At 46.4% G+C, this 15,306-nt stretch overlaps 1 long non-coding RNA gene across 3 annotated transcripts in view; it reads left to right on the top strand.

Moving 5' to 3' along the window:
• Positions 1 to 1,258: 1,258 nt before the first annotated feature.
• Positions 1,259 to 15,306, top strand: part of LOC119259531 (uncharacterized) — a 98,259-nt gene continuing 84,211 nt past the window's right edge. For all 3 annotated transcript variants that reach the window (XR_005128482.2, XR_005128481.2, XR_008554161.1), the window contains exons 1-2: positions 1,259 to 1,395; positions 3,938 to 4,077. This is a non-coding gene — a long non-coding RNA (uncharacterized LOC119259531). The remainder of the gene's footprint in view (positions 1,396 to 3,937; positions 4,078 to 15,306) is intronic.

Raw genomic sequence — 15,306 nt, 5'->3', positions numbered from 1 at the left:
TATCCATTTATTGCAGGGCAACCCCAATGTGAAATGGGGTGGCCTGACTGTGGGTCCTCACCCATGCACTTAAAAGGGACTTATAATGAGACTCAACTGCAGGCACACATGAAGGTTAATAAAGGGTTTATTTACAAAAAGGGGAAATGAAAAAAGGAATCACTTAGGGAGAAAGACAGAGAGAGAAATTGGTGAATGAATCCTTCCAGTTCCGTTGAGCTGGAACCCCAACATGCTGAAAGCCAGTGAAAAACCAAGGACCCCCAAGGCCCACATGTCTGGTTATATCCCAAGCCTGGCTGCTAACTCCACCCTCAGTTCCCAGCATCCTCCCTTCGGTGGGGATGACATTATGGGATTTGTAGTCCATGGTGTCTTGGGTCTCTTTGGTCTGGGGTGGGGGTGGGGACCATAAAACCTGTTCATGGAGTCTGTATGGGACATCCTCTCCCCCAACCAATTCTGTCTCTGGTGAATTCTTTCACCCACACACCTCTGGCCTCACCCTGCTCTTCTCTCCACAACAGTGATGTGTGGGCATGAACCAACTCTTCAACAGCAGGCCTTTTCAGCAGCAGGAGAAATTATCCATCTGCTATGCAACTCTTCACCAAAGTGAGCAGCTGACCAGGGCTATGTGATAAAACCCAAAGCCCACAGACCTCATCCTGGCAAGATTAAAGGGTACATTGAAAAACAGCAAGTGTTCTGCAGAGAGACTCAGAAACATCACCAGGGTGAATACGCTCCAGGCATCAGCCAAACCCCTCAGGCAAACTTACTCAACATACAATTTTCACCCCTTATCTAAAGAAGGAGGCACTGGTGCCTTTGTAAGTAAATAAGGGAGGGTGCCAAGGCTATGCATCCTTTAATATTTGGGGGAGGAAATAGCAGGCTGTGTGTAAGTGCCCCAGTCAAAGATAATTTAGCAGAAACATCCTGAGCCTCTCAAAGATGCATAATTCGAAAGCAAGTCTATGCATACATTAACAGGGAACATAACGCAAAGTGATCATGTCCTAGCTGGGAACACATTTACTTTCCTGCCATAAACAAGAAACCCGACCACTGCATCTAGACCCGGGGCAGGCGGAGCAGATGTGCATTCAGCCCTCAGAGGACCCCGCAAGAGAATGGAGCTTTGGGAAGGGGCTGGAGAAAAGGCGAGTAATAGGGAAAGGGGAGGTTCCAGTTCCCTACCCCACCCAAGGGAGGGTGGAGCTGAGGTGGGAGAGAGAGAAGCTGGGGAGGAGACTGGGAAAGGGAGGAAGCAGGATGGCGAGCAAGGAGGAGAGCTGGAGGAGGCACGAGGAGCAGAGACGTGTGAAGAAGCTGCTCTTGCTTCTTGGTCCTGGACTGGGTGACACAGACGTGGGTGAGACCTGTGGGGAGGTGACTATGATTCTGATTTTGCTCCTTCTGTCCCAGATGCGCTGAGCCCCTTCTGCCCTTTTCCTAATGCACCTCACCAGGAGGTGCCTTAGACTTGGGGCAGCTCTCACGCGCTCGGTGACCTTGCTCTGGGCAGCCCTGTTTGGCTGGACGTTTCCCACGAGGGGACCGGTAACTGGGTGCTTGATTTGGAAACTATTTTATGTACACTTTCCCTTCTTTTTAATGCACACTAATTGTATTAAAGTTCCTTTCCATCAAAGGTCTTACGCAGTAGAGTATGTTTTGTCTTGATGTGGCAGATAGCACACCCATTCAAGCAGGCAGGTTTGGGGGTTCTGGGGTGCCCCTCACCCTGCCCTGTAACAGATTGGATGTAGATAAAGAGGCCCAGCATCCTCTGGAGTCTTTCACTGAATACAAATCTGTGCTTGGCAAGTTGAACCTCCAGGTGGGATTTATAAAATTGGTTCGAAGTACTCCCAAATGATATATCTAGGTAGACAGATGACTTTCATTCTGAAATAAAATTCTAGAATAAAAATAAATGAATAAACCCAAATTCTCTAAGGGTTCGAGTGAGACCGCAACAAAACAAAAATGAATATAAGCGCTGGAAAACAAACCAACAAAAGAATCTATGAAGGTGCTGTGCCCTGTGTTGGTTTTCTATTGCCGATGTAATAAATCACCAGAAGTTTAGTGGGTTAAAATAATACAAGTTTATCATTTTACTGTCCTGCAGGTAACACGTCTGACACAGATCTCACTGCACTAAAACGAAAGGGCCCTGACGCTGTCTCCTCTCCTTGACCTGGGGGTGAGCAAGGGTGTTGGGGAGCATTGCTCTCCTGGTTCCTTCAAGATCTTGGCAGAGTCCCCAGCCCCTGGCTCCCTGTGTTTGCGGTACTGACATCTCTGCTTCCTTGAGGGCTGTTCCCAGCTTCCCAAGGCCTTTGTCCTCCTTGACTCATAGTTCTCCAACTTCAAAGCCAGCAAGCAGTCTGGGTGCCCTCCACACTCCACAACAGCCTGACCTGCCTTTTTGCTCTTTTCCATTTTGAAGGATCGAATGGTCAGGCTGGGCCCATGTGAGTAACACACGCTCACCTCGACTTCAGATCTGTGGGGTGAATTGCTTCCCAAGTGTCTTGTGCCAGGTAGGCTGACACAGTCACAGGCCCAGGGCCAGGTCTGGACAGCTTTGTCCCGCCATGTCATAATGAGAAAGTGGAGAGGGGGAATAAACAAACTGGAATCATTTATATAAATGTGATGGCATTAAACATTCTATCATCATTAACTGCTCTTTAAAATGAGATCTTCTTTTTCACCTGCTGAATGGTATCTTTCAAAAACAATCCTATGGAAAACATGTTTGCTGATAAAATATTAAAAAGCACTTTCCCAAAGATAGGAAGAAAGACAGGATACTATCAACTTTATTAACCACTTATTGACTGTCCTAGTGGACAAAGTGACAGAGGGAGAAATAGAACAGGGGCATGAGATTTGAAAAGAAGAAATTAAGCTATCATATTTCCAGGTAATATAATTGTTTTCTCAAGGACCCCAGACACAGCTATGAGAAAATCGTCAAAATTAATAATTGAGATTAATGATGTTATATGTTAATAAACATAAGTCAATTGTATTTTGTATGCCAGCTCATGGTTTTAAAAAATGTGGTTGCACAAAAATGAATCATTTGCAAGAGAAATTAGAAACCAGAAGTATCCAGGACTAAATGTAGTAATCAAACTATGTAAGGTATGTTTAGAAATGTTTATAAAGCAATTTTGGAAGAGTTTTTAAAATCCTAAGGAAAAAAATGGAGAGTCATATCTTATTTAAGAATGGGAAGGTTCAAGCTTATAGTGTGATCTATATGATCATATAGGTATATCTGTAAGTATTGATTTGCTCAGTATTATATATTATGATCCATATGAACAAAAGAATGCACTACAGCAATGAAAATAAGTCAACCATGGTTACATGCTTTGGAATACACCCTACAACTGCTTTCTTCTCTTGTCAATGATCCACCCTTCAGTGCCCCGAACCTTATTGCCTCATAAACAGAAGACAAGTGTATTTTTGATACCAGCCCATGAGACACACAATCAGAGTCTGGATAAGATCATCTCAAGGAGACGTCTGCCTGCCTTTGATGTTTGTGATTCCCTCTATCTGCTTATTTTTCTGAGAACATTAGAAAGAGTTTCATGTATGATTGCTCCTTGATTGTGTCCATTCTCCTGGCAGGTATTCTGCCGACAGATTTTATGTGATCGCGTTGCTTTATGTAATTAATCTGCCAGGCTCCTTGCCGGATGCATGGAGGCATAAACTTGACCAGCAGTGGACATTGAGACACGATGCATGTTACTAATTTCTCCTTGATCGTTATGAGACACTCACTGGTACCTAAGTTAGTGACTTTCAGACTACAGATACTGACCTTCGATGGAGGGAAAACCTACTGTGTTCTCCTATTTTCTTGAGGTCCTTGACCTTGACCATCATATTTATTTCCTAGTGACCTCTGGCCAATGAGCGCAGAAGAGCCGCTGTGACCTCGATGGGAGGATGTCTGGAGGAGCTCCTGGAGGTGACAGCCTTCCTGGAGTAAAACATTTTCCTCACTGCCTCAGAGATTTCAGAAAATGAAGCACAGAGGTAGGTGAGCTAGAATGTGTCTTGGGTATGTTTCCTTGTGCTTTGGAGCTATTTCAGGAGTCATTATCTCCATAGTTTTGGATTTTACCATTGCCAATTATTGACAATCTTTATTCCAGCCCGATAATTCAACTGATTTTAGTCTTGAGTGACAAAGTTCTCTGAAATTCAGTGCCCTGAGCCTGCGAGAACCTGACAGTCTCTGGGATCAGAATATGGGGCTTTGCTGCCCTCTACTGTGAGGTGGGGCTGATGCGCTACCCAGGAGGATGGCGGCCAGCAGCCAGGCCCTGTGGTACCTGCGGACAAAGCCTGGGAGGGTAGGGAGGGGAAAATGGTTCTTGTTCTGGACACGAGCACAAGTGGTAGAATCTTGCACATTCCCACAGTCACAGGCGGAGGAATTTCTTCAAACTTCCAGGGATTTAACAAAGAGTATGTCCTCTACTATCAAGCGCCATGAGATTTTTAAAATGTACTGAAATGCTCATTAAGAGTTCTTGTTTTTTTTTTTTTGTTTGTTTTTTTTAATAAGAAAATCTCAGTGCCCACCCGTTTCTCCTTGGTCTGCTTCTTAGACCCACTGTGACACTCTCTTGATTGGTTTCCTGGAAACCACTCAGACAAAAAGTTAGATACAGAAGACTAATTGTTGATGGCTTTTCGGAGCTATACCTACAAAGTTAGGTAGACAGAATTGGGCGAGAGAGAAGACAATAATGCAGTTACAGTGATGCCTCAGCCACTTCTGAGAGCTCTGTTGTTGAGATGGCCTTTCAGATTTGTTCCACACTGAGACAAGGGAGTTCGCTTTGTGCGCCTGGATGGGCATCAGTGCCCATGTGCCACCTGCTGTGAGGGGCATGACTCTGGACACAGCAATTCCCTGAAGTCAAGGGCCTCTCCCCAGCAGAGTCATATGCATGAATTACCAGCGGCTCGTATTTCCAGACGCCGAGACAAGTGTGTTTCAGCCCAAGAGCGGACCTGGGTGGCATTGCACTCCCTGAGGATTTCTGGTTAGGATATTACAGAATCTTAGGATTGTGTAACCCCTAGTTGGAGAAGGGTCACATTCCAGTTTGAGGAGCATATTCTCTACATAGATTTGGTGTTATTTGAGCAAAGCCTGGAGCAAAAGAGGTCTTTTCTCAAAGGGCTATCAGAGAAGAAGAGAAACCAGGCAGAGAGTGTGGAGACAGCAAGGGATAGGGTTAGAACATGCTAGAACTCTCTCAATAGCAAGATTCTAGACATATGGATAACTATTTGGAAGGGGAACGGCTGGCTGTCAGGGCGGTAAGATTATTTTTTTCTATTGAAGTAATGAAGATTAAGAGAGATTAAAATTGGGCCTCCCCAGTGGCGCAGCGGTTGAGCACTGGGTTGAGAAGCTGCCCGCAGCCTCTGCAGCGCCGGTTCGATCCCTGGCCGCTGGGCGAGGGTCCCACATGGCGCACAGACCTCCCCTGCTGCCCGCTGCTCCCCTCAGCAGTGTACTTCGTCAGTCTGCCTGTTCTGCTCCTGCTCTGACTCTGGTGAATTCTCTCACCCTCCTGCGCTTCTGACTGTACCCAGTGCTTGTATAAACAAATAAATAAATCTTAAAAAAAAACAGATTAAAATTATATTTCATGACAAGTCAGTGACTGACCCTAGTGACAACAAGTTCAGTCTAACCCTGGCCTCAATAACATCATAGCAGGTGCCTGCAGGTGACACCTGAGATCGCCTTTGTCATCTCTTTGAGATGATTTTCTTGAACTGCTAATGCTAACTCAAAGTAAGAAGTACTAATCAAGACTGAAAACACTGTGATGAAAATGAGTCTGCACAGGCCCTTCCGAGCCTGCTGCTCGCCGCCTCTGGGGACTTCCCACGTGTTCTTGGAGTTGGCTCTCGTCCCAGTGGGGAGGGGATGTTAGTTCAGAGAGGAGACACTTAAGCTGGAGTCACAGCAAACACCTGTTCTGTGCCCCCATGGACACTGTTTCAAGAATGGGGGGGCAGAGTTTCCTTTTCTCACCTCAGTCTTCCAAACCACCAGGCCCACTGGGCTTTCCAGCAGGTTGGTCACCACTGCCTTGCCTTCCATCACCATCAAGTACTATCCCGGGGTCTTTGGGGTTTCGGCTGGGTGGACGCACCACCTGCTCCCTCACTTTGCCGACCAGGTGGGCAGTCACGTGACCGTTTGCTGAGCGTGTGCTGAGACACGGAGGCCTGAACACTGGGAATTCTGACCCTTTATTTTCCTTCTGCTGGAATTTCTTGATTCCTTATTCCTTCTCCCTGGAGGGTGTTTACACACATGAAATTAACCCACTTATGTCTTTGTCTTTCTCTGCCAACGGAAGTCTGGACCGCCCTGGCTGCAGCTAGCTCTGGTTTTACATTGTCAGCAGTTTTCCCTTGTTCTTTGCATCCCAGCTCCATTTCTGCAAGTTCATCAGCCTATTTATTGCACTTTAGTTTCTCATCCTGCAAGAGTTATTAGCATTTATTGTACTTTTCTGTTCTGTCAGCAATTTCTCTAGTTGTTTCACAGACTTGCATTTCGTTTCTGGTCGAAGCCTGTCTCGGCTGCAGGAGCTGGTGGCTGCCCATCGACAGGAGGTGTGTTCACAAAGGTTTGGGAAGGCCTCCTTCTCTTTCTGTTCATTCCCAATTTTCTCTGTGTAGAAATGATTGTGCCTGGTTGATCTGAACGTTTGTTTCTGGAACCTCTGGCCTTCCTTAGATTTTTCTTTACAGTGATCCATTGTCATCTGAAGACAAAGTTTCTAATCTTCAACCTCTCCTCTTCACTGTGTTCCAGCGCATCATTCTTTTCCTGGTCATTTTTTTTTTAAAAACAGTGTTAATTTAAGTCCTGCCATCGTTAAGTTCAGGCATCAGAGAACTGCTCTTTCCCAGCATACAGTGTATCGATTTGCCATTGTTTTCATGCACACGTTTTGTTTCACTAAATTCTTTGGCTAGAATGATCACTTCTAGCCAACTTGCCTGTTCTTGTGATTTACAAAATTGTCCCTTCAAAAATATACCCTCCATACTTGAGGTTGTAAGCAGGAAAGCCCTTTGCAGATTTTCCTTTTCAGCCAAATGCAATTGCGATCTGCTGATACCTTCTTTGAAATGAGTGATCCTGCTTTCTTTCCCCCTCTAAATGCTTGAAAATCTGGACTTCGAGGGCAAGCTTGGTATTATCTATTTCTGCGTCTTCATATGTACCTTGTAAGGTTCCGTCTCCTTTTTTTCCATCTGCAAGTGACATTCAAGCTGTTCCTTTTCATGCCATGCCTTTCTGAGTCTGTCCTTTAAACTGTCTCATTCAGTTCCTTTTTCAATTGCTTTATGTGTCACTGACATTAGCTCTTCCTCAGGCTGGGCCCTTTTGGATGTAGCGTCGTTGTGTTTCTTGTTATTTTCTTTGACTTAATGACTGGCTGGGTCGGTTACTGGCGGTGGGAGGGTGAGGGGGACATAGCTTGGGTCCCTGACTGTAGTGTCCCTGTGGTTTTCCAGCCGTCAGGCCTGAAAGGAGATACTTGCAATGACTATCAAGTGCCACTAGGAGACAGTCTTTGCCTGTGGGAACAACTACCTAAACAACCAGTTACAGGCTTAGATCTGGGATATAACCCTGATCATTCCAAGAAGTGGGAATTGAAATATTCCAATGATGTATGAACTGAAGGATGCTGCTGCTGATTCTCTCCAAGTCAGGGTTCTAGTTCAGTCTCAGGATGACCACAGCCGCCGACCCTCACCTGCCTGTTACTTGAATAGAAACCCCTGCCTAGGCTCAGAGGTCTAGTCTCTGAGCTGTCCCTTTTATTTGTTGCTGAAGAAATCTCTTCTTTCCCATCTCATGGGGTAACACTATCAAGTTCGAGAAATACCAAAGGAGACAGGTATAGGGCACAACTCTTACCCTTGACATTATTTTTGAGATTAATCCCTATGACAAACTTCAGATTCTTTAATTTGGTCCCTACCCAACTGCTTAGGAGGAGTAGAGACTTGGGGTTCAAATCTCAGCTCTTCTATTTATTAGTAGCATGTACTTTGGGTAAATTTTTTACTCTCAGACTTGTTTTACTCATTTAAAGACATACACACTCACACTCTCAAGCTCCTCCCCATTTATTCATGGTAAATATAAGATCGGCATAGAAATGAACGTTAAAATTAGTCATTAAATGCTGTTTAATGTCTCAACATAAATGATACATACATAGACCATATCAAACTGAGGGTCTGCAGTGAGCCTTCCTAGATAATTTTGATAAGTCCTTGTAATACACATATAAAAGGAGATTAGTGACTTCAGTCATCACAACATGAACATATTTAGAGTCATAATCGAATATGCAAAGAAAGTGACTCTTCATTATTCCATTATTTCTCAAAAACTAATTTGATCTCTTGGTCATATTCCCATCTACTAATTCAGTCCACCTTGTAATTTCAACTGTCTCTTCAGAAACTCTGGTAAATGATCAAAATAAATTCTCAAGTTTTAGATGGTTCCTCTCTGGCACATGGCCGTGGTGCAGGGCTGTGCTTTTATGACCTGGGTGGATGCACCTGCGGTGTGATGTCAGTGAGGGGTGATAATAATGTGCTGCTGAGGCCAGGGTCCAGAAGGCCCTCCTTGAGTCTCACAAGTGTAATGAGAACTTAAGACCTACTCTCAGTAGCTTTCACATAATACACCGCAGTACATTAACTATAGCCACCACGCTGTGTATTCCATCCCCAGGATGTGTTGCTCTTCATTCTGGAAGCTTGTACCCTTTGTCCACTTTTACATGTGACTCCAGGCCCCAGCACCACCTCTGGTAACCATCCATTTGTTATCTGTTTCCATGAGTTCAGTGTGTTTTTGAGTCAACATGAAATTTGGATCAGCAGAATTTGTCTTTTTTCTGTCAGTCATATTCCACTGACCCTACTGCCCTTGATGTCCATCCATGTCACAATGGACAAGATTTCCTTCTCTTTTATGGCCCATTGTAGACAGAGACCACATTTTCTACATCTGAGGGACTCAGTGTCACTGATCATCAGGGAAAGGGAAATCAAAACACTGAGGTGTCGCCTGACAATAGAAAACAGAAGTTGGTGAGGCTGGGTGAAAAGGGAATCCTTGTGCACTCTTGGTTGGAATAAAAGTTTGTACAGGCACTGTGGTCCTCAAAAGCTGAAGATTCCTTAGAAATTAAAAATAGAATTTCCATATGATCCAGCACCAACTCTTATGGAAATATATCCAAAGGAAATGAAATCGCTAATTTTGAAACAATACTGGCACCTCCATGCTCATTGCAGCTTATTCACAGTAGTCAAGACATAGAAACACCCAGGAAGTGTTTTATCTTTTTTTTTAAATGTAGGCTTTTAATTTGGAATACTTGTAGGTCCACATGCAACTACAAGAGCTAATCCAGAAAGGGCCTGTGTACCCTTCACCCCACTGGTGCATTTGTTTTAACATCGTGAAAACCATTGCTTGTTGCCAAGGCACCTGGGCTGAAGTCTCACAACTTTGTGCAATTGGATAACATATCACTTTCATTGATTGGACAATGAGAGCTGCCCTTCTTTTATAAGTAGAACCCAAAGACCGCAGTAGAAGAATACACTGACTTGAATGACTAAATTGTACATTAAGACTTGCATGCGATATCTTTGTTTTCACTTGTCTTGGATAATTCAGAACATTGGCTGTTCATGGAGGCATGGAAAGGCATAGAACCTTTAGAGTAAGAATATGCTTGCCTGTGGTGTGACATACGATGACAACTCTTTGGAAATATTTTTGGAAATAAATGAAGAAACAAATTGGTGAGGGTCAGACATTCCCAGGACCAAAGGACCAATCAGCTGAACAGGTAGGAGTGCCTCTCTGTTGTCAGTCTGGTGGAGAGGAAGCTTTATTTCACCTAGTTATATGGGAAATATTTGGTTTTTCAATCCATCTTAATTTCATCAAAAGGGGCTTCTAGGAAAACCCATAATTCAATTTGTGCAAAAGCCATCTAAGAGTTGACTCTGAGCAAAAAATATAAGCATTGAGAATGTGCTACCCTAAATCAAAATTCATTCGGCATCTGAAGCTGACAGATTATAAATCAAGAATTAAACACTGGTCCGTAAATCCAAGCAAATGCACACCAACCTCAGAGTTCTCACAAACCAAACAGAAGCTTGGAAGGTAAACCTGCATAAATCACGTCTCTAAACCAAAGGGTGAAACAATGATTTTTCTTTTCCTATAGGGCCAGAGAAAGGAACTCTCTAAACCCCTATATGCAGATAAAAGTTCTGGTTTTTAAAAGTTCCAAGTTCTATATATATATATATATATATTTATGTATATATATTTGATATATTTATGTATGGAGGAAGCACTGCCTGAAATTAAGCAAGAAGAGTGAAATATGGTAATGAGCTCACAGGGACGCCGCCCAGCAGGCAGCTTCGCAGTTGGGTCATTTACAAGAATGTTTGAGAAAACACTCAGTGAGCCATCAGCGGCTCTTCGCCAAGGGATGGCAGGGGGCGAAATGCTCGCAGAATCTTGGAGAGGTGTTAGTCAAGGCAGCTGCCCAGTGGCCTACGAAGGGAAAGATCTCCTGCAGCTTGGGGATGAAGTCTCTGTTCCTGACAGACTCCACATTCCACCTCTCGGGAGCCTGGAGTGTTGGCCGTGCTGCCCCCAGCCCTTCTTGGCTCAGACTCCTCCGCCTCAGACTTTAGGGCTTTGGCATGTTAATATCACCTTTATAATGCAATTTTCTCTCCTTTTAGAAAATTTCTGACTTCTGATTTACTGCCCTGTGTTTTCACCACCCCTCATAAGACAGCCAGACCCACAGATCAATCTGCATATTGATTAAAGGCTGAAATCCACGTGCCCAGAGAACTCTAGTTTTGGTGAAAGGGCGCTGGGAATAGTCAGCCCAATAGCCAAATATTGCTTCATTTATTTGCCCTCCTTGGAAGGACTTTAAGGTTTTAGCATTTCACGGAATGCACAGTAGGAAGCAAGGCCCTTCCCAGGGCTTCCCAACTTGCGTTAATCTCTGATTCTGAGCTGATCTGTGCACAGAAGGATTTCTAACTCCGAATGGAAAATCTTGCAGAGCAGTCTTGGGGGCTCTTTGCAAGCCCCTGTGCTCCTTCCTTACATATCTGCTTGCATGTCCAGGTACAAGTCGCTTGCACTGTGTGAACCCCAGCTGCAGCTTGTCAGTGATTCTTCTCCGCTAAGTGGTTCCTTTGGAAGCAAAGTCATCAACAATAAGCAGGCACTTCTCCCAATTGCCCCCACTTGCAGCCGTTCCAGGCCCCCCTTAATTAGCCAGACTGTGAAGGGAATGTTTGTTAATGTTCTTCATTCTTGCTCCAAATATACAAGGAACGCTTTCGAGTGCCTGTTACTGTTTGGGGAGCTGGCGATACCGAAATGAACAAAACAGATGAAAAGTTAAGTCCCCCCCCACCCCCATCAACTGCTTTTCCTGATGAATCATTGCAGGGTAAATGGAATTAATCAGGCTTTTTTTTGCGCCACTAGCCTCTGTAGCTACCCCTGCAGTCCCGATTGTGTTGATGCAGAGGACACTTGGCTCATGGCTGATTGTGGACACCTGGAGTGTGGGGGTGAGCATGCATTAGTGTTCACACCTGAGCCTGGGGTCAGGGATATAAGGGCGGTATCATTCAGAGATGGGACAGCTATGAGAAGATGAGCTTGATGTTCCTGTGTATCTGGGACCCTGAGGGAGTATTAAAGCTTGAAAAATCCACTGAGGGCCCCAGAACTCCCTTTATCCATCTGTCTGGGTCCATCGTGGACCTGTCCGCTGCTTGCTGGTGCCTAGAATCATCTTGGGCTGACTGTCTCCTTCATAACTCCCCTCTCCTGTGCAAGGGCTACAGGGGCTTCCCCTCTCACCCCAAAACTCCAAAAGGTACTTGTATTGGGTAAAACTACATCATGGGCAGGGGATAAAGAAATAATTCAGAAAAGGAATGAAATAGCTCAAGTTCTACACACCAGATAGTGGCTGGATAAAAAGATGGCACTATAGAGACTGAAGCTTGGCAAGCAAAGTGGAAGGTGTGAGGATAGGACCCTGTTCTTCTAGAGATGCCAGCAGCGTCTGCTTCTGTAGATGAATTCTCAGCCCCTCTTCCCCACCCCACCCCTCACCCCACCTTAGGCTGAATCAGAGTCTTGACTGAACTAGAAACTGGGTGTGGAACTCAACACCTGCATTTTGAGGAGTCCTTCAGGCGATTCTAATTCACCCTAGAATTTGAGAACCACGGATATAGGCAAGGTTCTTCAAAAACCTTTCAATGGTGTAATTACAATCATAAGCCCAATTATTTGACAAAACTTGTCAGGTTCCAGAGGCAGAAGACCCTCTATTCAGGCAGATCCACACAGACACGCTTGAATTGGCAACTCAGCCAGTGATTGGGGAGTTTTTTCATTCAGAAAGTTGCTCTTTATGAATCGGCAGTTCCTGATACTCAGAGGCATGAGCTGACGCTGGTGAGGCGTCCAGACAGAACCATACCTGTCTCTGTTCTCCAGCGGCTGAGACGCAGCCTCGGCTTAGGCTGATCAAGGCGAAGCTATGAGCCTGGTTCTGAGGGAACAGAACAGATGCGAGAGGGCTGCTGAGAATCAATCAGCTGGTTAGATTTTGTCCCACTGCCTTGTGCTGGGCACCCACCTGGTGTGTAGGAGAGCAGATGGTGGAAGGACGAGGCGGTGCCTTTGACCCAGAAGCCACAGGGAATTTCAGACTCCCACATGTGAGAAAAACACCCAGCACCCTGGCTCTGAGCAGCTGCTGTGCACAGCCACAGGAGGACAAGCGGGCAGGGGTGGGTGCTCTCAGAAAGCTGCTCAGAAACTACACTGTTGGGCCAGGGGTTGGCAGGAAAGGTCACGTGAACCTGGGCCATGGGTAGGAAAATCCAGAGCATGTTGAGGGAGAGCTCTGCCTGCAGAGCGTCATGGTGGGGGAGGAGATGGAATGGCTGTCTGAGCCAAATGGAAATAGACGTTGGCTGGTAGCCCACAGACAAGACAGAGCATTATAGGGTTTTGGCAGGGGTGTGCTGAGATGAAGATGAAGGTACAAGACGTCAAGTACAAATAATTGTCTCTATGTCCCCCCTGTGCCGCACCGAGTTAATCTGGGCTTCCTAAAGCCGGCATGAGTCACTCAAGCTGTGAAATGGGTCCATTTGTCAGGAAGGGAGAGAGGTGACAACAGCTAAGAAAACGTAGAACAGCAGGCTTCCCAGTCGGAACCTGGCCCCCGAGAACGCTCCGTGTTCTGGTTGGAGATGAAAAATGCTTTCCCTGGACCATCCATCACCATCACCCACGGAGACAGCCCCTGCCCCCCAAAAGGGCACGTTTCTCCTGAAAGGAGAGGCCGTGGTGCCAGCCCTCGTGGGCACTTCTGGCTCATGGCCTGGGGCTCTGGGCCTCTCCGGGGGGACTGTGGCTTGGGTGGGAGACACGGAGGGCAGGGAGGCCACCGTGCAAGCTCCTGCCTGTCTCCTCCTTCTGAGCTCTGGGAGGGCCGGCAGCTCTCTGACCTTGGTCCTCCTGTCGCTCTCCAGCCCTGTGCTCACTTGCCTCTCATGGGATGTTTGTGGCAGGAATATGTGAGTCTAACAGTGGACCATGGGAAGCTGGCTTCCCCTTCTCTCTGTGAGAAGCATCCTCAGTCACCAGGTCACCACTTGATGGGAAATTGAGGAAACTGATCGCCAGAGAGGACGACTGCCTCCACCTCTCCAATAACAGCGTAACGGTGATAAGGCTCTTCTCTCCTGCAACCCACGGACTGCTCAGGGATGTTTTCAAATGGGGGCTCCAAAAAGAAATGCCTCTCTCAGATCTCTGGTAGTTATCATTTTATTAGGGAAGCCTTCTATGATCATCCTATTGGAAGAGTATCCCCAAATCTCACCTCGCATCCTGGCTTTCCTTACCTCTGCTCCTACCCAGTCTACTCCATTTTTCTTTATAGCACTGTCACTGATAGTCCACATATTTTTTTTTACAGTTTTATTTATTTATGCATATAAGAGCTGGGGTGCAGGCCAGAGGTGCGGGGGCGGGGGGCGGGTGAGAGGATTCACCAGCACAGAGTGGGGAACAGAACAGGCAGATTGACTGAAATACACTGCTGAGGGGAGCAGCAGGGAGACAGGAGAGGTCTGCTGTGCCATGTGGGTAGCTCCCTGGCCGGGGATCGAACTCATGCTGCAGTGGCTGCCAGTAGCTTCATAGTGTTGAGACTTAACCCTTTGCACCACCAGGGAGGCCCAGGACCCTAGTTTGGATACCATCCCCTACAAGCCCTTGGGTGGGTCATAAAATGGGCATGACGTGGGCAGCCCTTGATCAATGGATCCTGGACACATTGGCCCTTTGCAGCTGCTGCAGCCACACCACTTACCACTGTCCTTCCAGGATTTGTACATATTCTTTCCTCTGTGCCTGAGCTTAGGTTTTGCTACCTGCTGCAAGGAAATCTAAAACAACAGCGACTTAACTGTGATAAAGTACTATTTCCTGCTTGTGTGAAAAGTCTGAAAACAAGAAGGGGATCTGTAGGGAAGATGGAGGGGCTCAGGATCTTTTTCACCTCCCGCCACTAGCCTCTGTGGCCTCCACCTGAGGCTTTGTTTTCCGCCGCGGGTCCATTACCCACACGTGATGTGTGTTGTCAGAGGGGCGCTTGGGAGTGTGAGCATGGGGCAAGTGTGCCTGTGATTACGGACACCTGGCCGAGAGGCTGGAGCACAAGGGGTGTGCATACCTATAAATGCAGACATCGGGCAGAGAAGGAGAGACTGGAGAAGAAGAGAGGGAGGGAGAGAGAGCATGGAAGTTGCTGGGTCTGGAAGGCTTGATTGCTGCCTGCCTGCCTCCCTGCTTACTGGTCTGCCAGTATCTGGTCCCCTGCTTCAGCTTTAAAGGCCAGCCACATCTCCCCAAGGCTCCAAGATTCCTTATCCATTTGCCTGAATCAACATTGAACCCGCGTGCTCTCTGACTGGCTGCTCACGGGGTCCCACCATCCTGGAAATATGGCCCCTAAGATGGCCCTAATCACAGACAGCTTCCCAAATCCCAGCCAGCAGAGGGGGCGGAGCACTGCAGAGATGCCTGGAAAG

Source organism: Talpa occidentalis, unplaced genomic scaffold (assembly GCF_014898055.3).
Source record: "Talpa occidentalis isolate TD23 unplaced genomic scaffold, MPIMG_talOcc4v2.1 talOcc4.5, whole genome shotgun sequence".
In the NCBI taxonomy this organism is placed as follows: Eukaryota; Metazoa; Chordata; class Mammalia; order Eulipotyphla; family Talpidae; genus Talpa; species Talpa occidentalis.
Note: the sequence above shows the minus strand (reverse complement) of the source record. Positions and strands in the feature narration are given on the sequence as shown.